The sequence below is a fragment of the Ochlerotatus camptorhynchus genome, unplaced genomic scaffold, assembly GCF_037179485.1.
Source record: "Ochlerotatus camptorhynchus isolate MF236.1 unplaced genomic scaffold, CSIRO-AGI_Acam_v1.1 ptg000232l, whole genome shotgun sequence".
Classification (NCBI taxonomy): Eukaryota; Metazoa; Arthropoda; class Insecta; order Diptera; family Culicidae; genus Ochlerotatus; species Ochlerotatus camptorhynchus.
Genome location: NW_027040722.1, coordinates 4,424,888 through 4,432,891, shown reverse-complemented (window position 1 = coordinate 4,432,891; position 8,004 = coordinate 4,424,888). Strand labels below are relative to the sequence as shown.

General features: G+C 40.1%; 1 non-coding gene across 1 annotated transcript; it reads right to left on the bottom strand.

Annotated features, from left to right (window-relative positions):
• Positions 1 to 328: 328 nt before the first annotated feature.
• TRNAR-ACG (transfer RNA arginine (anticodon ACG)) lies at positions 329 to 401 on the bottom strand. Its single transcript has one exon. It is a non-coding gene; the product is annotated as a tRNA-Arg (tRNA).
• Between the last annotated feature and the right edge of the window lie 7,603 nt (positions 402 to 8,004).

Below are 8,004 nucleotides of genomic sequence, written 5' to 3'. Positions count from 1 at the left end.
CTATTTTGTAGTATTTGGTAAAATGATTGATGGTCAAATATTTGCCAAATATCAGAAAAGTGTAATTGTGTAGGCAAACAAATATGACAACACTTAACGAGTGAAATATCCGTCGTGTGGGCAGTGATATCAGCTGAATAGGCGATGCCACGCTTACTCTAATAGGGGAAGGGAGCTTAGAAGTGAGTGAAAAGCAATGCATACAGTATAGGTGCCGAAAGGTGCGGAGGAGGGAGGTGTTAATTTTTCTTGAATTTCACGTGATTTTGCACCCACCAAGGAAAATGTTCAATCTTCCCAATTACCATTATCAAAAAAATAGTTCGTGCGATCCTGCCAGGAGTCGAACCTGGAATCTTCTGATCCGTAGTCAGACGCGTTATCCATTGCGCCACAGGACCCTATGCGTTCGAAGATGTGTAAAACGATTCTTGAAAACTTATGCTAAGTATACACTACTCAAATACGTACTTCGGCTAATCCATGATCCTTATCGCAATGCAACGTACTTCCCATGATCGATTCCCCCCCACTCAATCTTCCACCAAACAACATCATAACACGTTCATCCTTCGTTACATCGTTATTTCCCATCGCTATCAACTTGCATTTGCCTCACAAATCGATTCCAGTGTATACCTAACTAACCTACACATGCGCCCAAAGAAAAACAAAAACCACACCAAAACAATTCAGTCAGCTCGGGTCGAACTCTTCTCACGCGACTTGGCGAGATTTCCCTGCCTAACTTCTGTTCCGCCTGGCCAAAGTGGGTAGCGCATAGTGCTCACTCACCCAGTCAATCGCCACTCGCTCGACTCAAAGCAAAACGACGACGATGGGCCCCGCATCGCCTCTGCATATACGCTCATAGGTGGTGCGAGTGTGTGAAATTATTTTTGAAATCTCGCGTAAGCTGTCAAAAGGTCCTGAGTAACAAATATAAACAAATTGATTTAACCGATACAAGCTATTGCTTTTCTATCATTGTATGGTATTGTAAATTCCCTAATATTTATCAAGAACCCATTGAAATTATCTCTCGAGCTAAAAATTTCTTTAGAATTCTAGCCAACAGTGTCAATCTTTGAAGTACCAGACTGTTGAAAAACAAGCTCATTATAAGAACTTTGAAAATATTTCAAAATGACAGATTCTTTGGAAAGTTTTAGAATCATTGGGGTTTCATGGAAGAGAAAGAATTCAAAGTTACAAATTCGATTTAAAGAACAAAATATTTTAAAATTTTAAAATCTGAATAATAATTCTCAGTCCTTCAACAAAAATCAAGAATCATGCGGATTTTCGTAGTCTGTAATTATCAAGAAAAAATAAAGAATCTTACTTCAATCTGATTCGGAAACTCAATTTTATTCAAAATCACTGGTAGCTTTGCGAAAAACTCTCGATTTATTGACATTTGAAACATTCTATCGTAATTTATGAAATAATTAGGATTGATTGACACTTAGTTTAGTAACAGATACTACTTGAATGGTAATGACATCAATCGTTGCAGTCTTATGATCGTTTGTGTGGATGTTGATATTGCATGCTACTTAACGTCAGCGCTATAAGATTGAAATTTATGAAATAAAATATTTTCGTTATGAAAAACACATCAGGGCAATCATTGGAGTCTCATGATGATATGCTTTTAAGATTTCTCTTGATATCTAGCACCGAACATGATATTCGTTATTAATCATTTTCAAGAAATGATCAAATAATTATTTCTGGTTAATGCAATTACTAACTATGAGTTAGGCATCTTAATATAGACTAAATTTGTTGCTGAACACTTTATCCTTTGCCTTTTTATCACCGAAATTTGAAAAATGAAACCAACAATAATCAACCAACCAACAGCAAGCTGCGAAAAAACCACCCGACACTAATATAATAACACACAATTTGAATTCGTAGCAAGGGATATTCAACCCTGCACACCTTAATCTGTACCGAGAGATTTAGCTGTGCCGAAAGCTGTGCCATGCGCTAAGCCGAAAGTGTCGAAGTAGGCCGAAGTGTGCCAATATTCCCTGTAAATATCCCATGAGTTTGGCAACCCTGAAGTTATAATGACATTTGTGATTGTGTTTGAATTTTCATTGTCGGAGCGGGAGGTGAAAGAGAAACTGGAAGTTATCAAACGTATACGGTGTTCAAGAAATCTCGACAAGATCAGGTGTGCAGAAACGAAGTCGTAGCCTGATCGAGGGAGGAAGAAAATGCCACCGGCATCCTTTAAAATCCTCTACAACTAATGCAAACAACGAATTCGAACCGATGGCTAGTGCGGACTTAGAGCCATCGCTGCAGGAAGATAACTCGTAATCTCTACCGGATTGAAATGTGGAAATCTGTGTTACACAATGTAGTTGGCACATCTGCACGCCCATAGGCTCCGGCTAAACAGAAAATTGCTTAGGGACGTCAAGCGGGAACCGCTGTAGGGCCACCCATATTAGATCCGTTTGCGTTGCGTTGACGTAAATTGGACAGTTAGACAATAGATTTAGCTGTCACTTTTCTGCAACGCGTCCGATCCGGATCTAATGTGCGTGGGCCTTGAGCGCACCGAAATTCACTTTGCAGTGAGCCAAATTGTCTAAATTCAGCATCGGTAGGCCACCTAGGTAGGTGCCTCTTGCGATGAAAAAGTTGAACTAGTGAGGTGAATGTCCGTGCAAATCAAATGGAGAGTCACCTTGCTAGTGACAGAGAGTACACGACTCGTAGAATTGGCCTGGAAGAGTCACATCATCTCACGAGTGACAGAGAGCCACACGATTCTAGGACTAGGCCTGAATAACAAGCAATAATATCTGAGGAAACACTCAGGGGAAAACGAGAAAAATCCATACCGGAAGATCCTCGGCGAAACTGATATTCGAACCTGGCTGAAAACCCCTATAATAATAGTTGTGTCTTTATTGAATATTCAGTGCTGGATTTTTAAGCCGAAGTACGTTAGGCTGAAGGCTTTTAGACTGATATACATTTATCAGTTTTTCTACATAACAAACTGGTAAATGTAGCTCGACTCTCAAGACCCACGCACATTAGATCCGGGTCGGACGCGTTGCGACAAAGTGACAGCTAAATCTATTGCCTAATTGTCAAATTTACGTCAACGTAACGCAAATGGATCTAATGTGGGTGGCCCTTCATAGAAAATATCCTGCCCTATCCTTCGTTCCAAATGTAATTTTGACCATCGCATGATGCAAGATATTGTTGCGGTCGTTCCCGTTTCGGTTATGGCTTTGTTGTACTTTTTGTCAGGAACAAGATTGCAAATGCTCATTTCAGCTAAAACAAAGTTTTTCTGAATTATTAAATAATTAGATGCTATGATCATATTTTTTTATTGGTAAAATAAAAGAGAGGGTTGCAAAGAATGTGTTTGACACATTAAACCTATTAATTTCACTTCATAAGAGTCACAATCAGCGATTTTTCACTCACTCACACACTCAGCGATCAGCAAATCCCTGATTGTGACTCATTGAAATGCGTCTAACACACACTTTGTAACCTCTTCTTGTAACTTACAAGTAAAACATGTGATCATACCATCTTTTAAGTTTTATTATTCCGAAAAACATGTTTTTTTTCTGAAATGAGCAACCTTAGTCAGGAACAACTCCACTTGTAACAAATCAGCTGCAATGAAGAGCAATATTTTCAAGGGCTGTTTGGAAGAAAGAATCTAATCTACTTAGGGTTGCATGGGCCCTTACATAAAGTCACTTTTTCCCAAAGTCTGCTCGACTACCGTTGAAAACAGACTTCTTCAACATTTCTTCTGCAGCCGGCAACATTTAGTCACTCTTTAGAGGAGATTCAATCCTACAGAGATATGTACTATGAAAGTGCATAAACTGACGTTCGATGTCTATCGGTTTGTTTATGAACTCCATGTACCAACCTGTCTACACCAAAGGTAAACTCAACGATTTCGCCGATTGCATTCCGAACCAGATCTTCTACACTAATAAAATTCCACACATTTTTAATTGACGAATTTCCATGTGAAATTCCACCTGATTTTCATGTGGCCACACATAAACAGAATTCACCTAGAAGCACACATGAAATTTATGAGTCAAATGAATAGTATGTGTGGTTACACATGGCTTTTATGTGTACACATCTTTGAATTTTATCAATGTAGGCATTTGATAATCCCTTGTTGGAGGTAGCCCGTTACGGTCGTCTTGACAAAACCACAATACTTACTGTTTTTCGAAATGTGGCATGTCATAATCCACGAAATTATTGGGATTTACATTGGAGTAAACAAAGTATTCATCCTTAGCAACGATTGACAAAACGTCAACGCTCGACAGTGATGCCATTTTATATTATATTTTTTTGTATTCTACTTGTTAACGTGTGTCCTAACGTTCCAAACAGTGTGCCATGCTGTGTTTCGGCACAGTGTGCAGAGTTTATTACCCCTTGATTCTTATTTTCTTGATTGATCCAAATTTTTGTCTAAAAAAATTCTGATATTTACTATTAAAAGAAATAAATTTCTAACGAATGTCTACTTTTCGCGCTTATCAGACTCAGTCAAGACAGCTTTGACCATCTGAGACAACACAACTTTAGCGTGAACCAACCATCATCCGATTTGTCAAAAGCGTCCTGCTAGTCTATTGTTTACGTTGCACTTTGTGGAGAATTGTACACAACAGTTTATTAAAGAAGATAAAAGTGGATTAAAGTGAATTTATGTAGCATGAAGTTCAAATGCTACAAATGTTCACTGTTACTATTCGATATTGGGTATAATTTTAGTAACTACTCTGAATACTATGGGTAGGTGGACATACCCTAAGCATTCGTGCACTGTCTTGTCTGCTGTAACAATTCGGAACGGGCTCTGATGCATTTTCAGGCCGTGTTTTTCAGCAATGTCCGATATGTTAGTTACGCTGACACTTGCACCAGAGCCAAGTAAAGCATCATATTCTTGGTCGAAAATGTTAACTTCTACGTGTGGACAACTTTCTGTGTGAATCTTGACCTCACATACTTGAATAAATGGGTCAATAAAAGGTTCAGAGTGGGGAACATCTTTAGAATTTGGAGTGATATTGGTTCCAGCTTCACACCCCAAATCTAGTTTCCCGAACGCTGGGCTGATTGTAGTGAATCTCGGATATGATTGGGACATGATACCGTAGTTTTGCCTGGATTTCCGCAAGCATAGCCAAAAATCCTCTTTGGTTCCTGGCAGTTTCTCCAAAGGTGGCCATTTTTGCTGCAATTCCAGCATAAAGGTATAGTTCTTCCTTCGGCATTCTCCTGGTTAACTCTTGGTCGCTGTTCCGGATGCGGTCTTTCTCCTTCCTTTGTTTGCGTATTCCTGTCGAACTTTTTCCTGATTTCGTTCACTTCCTCTGATTCTGAACATGACGAGTAAGATCCCACTGTTTCTGCCGTCACTTCTATATTTTGTACAGCATTGGTAGGCCTGATTGGACCTTCCCTTTGCTGTTTGAGAGTTGGATCGTTAGCGTCTATCCGGTAAGCATAGTATTCCAACATGCCAAGGTCTCTCACAGTTCTACAAGCCAATCTTGACCTATAATGAGGACGCATATTATCCCAGATAATCTCAAATAGCCTTCCCGGAACGTTTCACTACGTTGTTGTAGTTTTCGTTGTTTGGTTTTACTCCAAGTCGGACTGCTTGGGAATCTCAGTCCACCATTTCTGTCCTGAAGCGTGTAAATTTTGTGTTTGGGGAAGAGCTTGACCTGTGATGAGAACAGGTCGTCCAGTGCATTCGCTCCGGTAGAAAGACAGTTTCTGGTTAGTTTTCATTTGGTTGGATTTAGTGTTTTCTTTTGAATCCCAAGTACTTAACGTCTACTAGCGCGTTCCAATCCTTTGCATTAGACTGAACTCACCCTGGGGTTTTGAGTTTGCCGGGCATCCGAAACGACAAGTGATCCTCTATGGAGGTGGCGCTTAAGCCATTTGTTTAAAAACCAATCCATGGAACACTCTAGTAGACCGATTTCGGCTAGGCAACTTTATGCCGGCTACATATGTTCCGTGGCTGGGTACAAGAACATATTCAGACTACACGCAGAAAACACTATCCTCTGCATTGGAATCCAAACATTACAAAATTTATTTCCGCAGGCTGTACAACAGATGCAAAATCTGCACACGAAGAACGTCGGAAGTCCAACCGTTCTCACCAGAGCCCAGGAGGAGGAGCTCAACGAGGTGATAAAGGTTGCTGGTGAATGGGGGAACCCACTCCCCCCCCCTAGAGTAGGAAAAAGTTCCTCGATGACAACGGCATCAAAACCAGGTTTGTTGACAACAACCCCGGTTCGGATTGGATTGCCCTGTTTATGAAGCGGAACAACTTGGCAGCTCGTTGGTCTCAAGATAATCAACCTGAATATTACTACTCCGCCACTAGACATTTTAACCTCAGTCCCCGAATAAAAATCACTAAAAATGAATCCAAAAATATATTAATTAAATCATTTTTTTTAAATAAATTTACTGATTTATTCGACATTGGACATGCTCATCCTCATCTTCACCATCGACATCATCCAATACCGAAAGGCTGTGGGGCGACGTGGACTGGAACAGATATTTGCATCTACGTAGCACTTCTACGGATTGATTACGTACGGTTAGCTGGGACGATTTTGGGAAAATTGAACTGTGACGAATTGATTTCCTGCGTCATCCATTCCGACTCCAGTAGTTCCTGGATGGTGATCCAAGTTCTGGGATCCTTGTCTTCCTTAAGGGGGTATTCCCAATCTTTTGCCTTTTTTCGGCCTGTTTTTCAATTAATTTTTTTTTCAAGGAAAATGAATAGTAATGCGCCTAACTCTTTGGGATTCTTGTTTATTGAACATTAAAGTTTACAAATAAATTTTTTTCGACACAAAAAAAAGACATTATTGACGTCACAAAATGGTGGCAAACAGACCCCTGTTCGCCGCAAACGCCTGGACGGGCGAAGACTTTTCTCTGGAACGGCTTCATCTGAAACAGATTTCGTGATGAAATTATAATCTGCATAAGATTCTCTGGAGCTTCTCCCGTTGGCAGCAAAAAATCTTGCAAATTAACAAAATGGCGGCCATATGAAAAAACAGGCGATTTTTAGCCCGCTTTTTTGCAGCTTTAAGGTGCTTCAAACAATGTTAAATGTTAATATTTTTGGCTGAAAGTGGGAGAAGCTCCAAAGAATTTAATAAGGAACAAAATGCGTAAAGATTCAAGTCAATATCTCTTATAGTTTCTGAGAAAAATCTTCGCCCGATAAAAAAAATGTGGTTTCGAGAAAAACGCGTTTAAAGTTTTGACTTTAGTTAAAACTATTTGGGGGTTCTTACCATTAGTCAGCTATGCCTGGACACCGAATTCGCTGATCGGAAAACGGCTTGGGGGGATGAAAGTATATAGTCTAAAGTACAAAAAAACGTGAAAAAAAAAAATTTGATTTTTTGAAAAAAAAGATCGGGAATACCCCCTTAACATCAACGAATGGGTTCTCGAAAAACAACAACACGTACAGTGTCACACAGAGAGCCCAAATTTTCAAGTTCAGGGCAGGAGTAGCGGTTGCCTACCAACACTTCTGAACTGCAGTACTGGGTCGTGCCATAGAAGGTAGAAAAAAGTTCCCCTTCCTGTACGAACGTCGCCGAAGTCGAATCCGAAGTCCGAAGTCAATCAGCTTCATGTGGAAATGGTGATCGATGATAAATGAGTGCATTCCCAATGTTCCTCACCAGCGTGTAATGTTTGCTATACTCTTCGTGGATCAAATCTTCATCGCACTGCGACATACGGTAGACGGAACTGGGTTCTATCCAAGTGCTGCGCAGCAGCAGTATTCTTTACGGGCTACCCATTCTGTTGATCTGGCGTTGACGTTACCATAGCCTTCGCAAGCTGTTTCATATACTTGAGGCACACTGAGAAAAATGTTGGCGCAAAACAAGT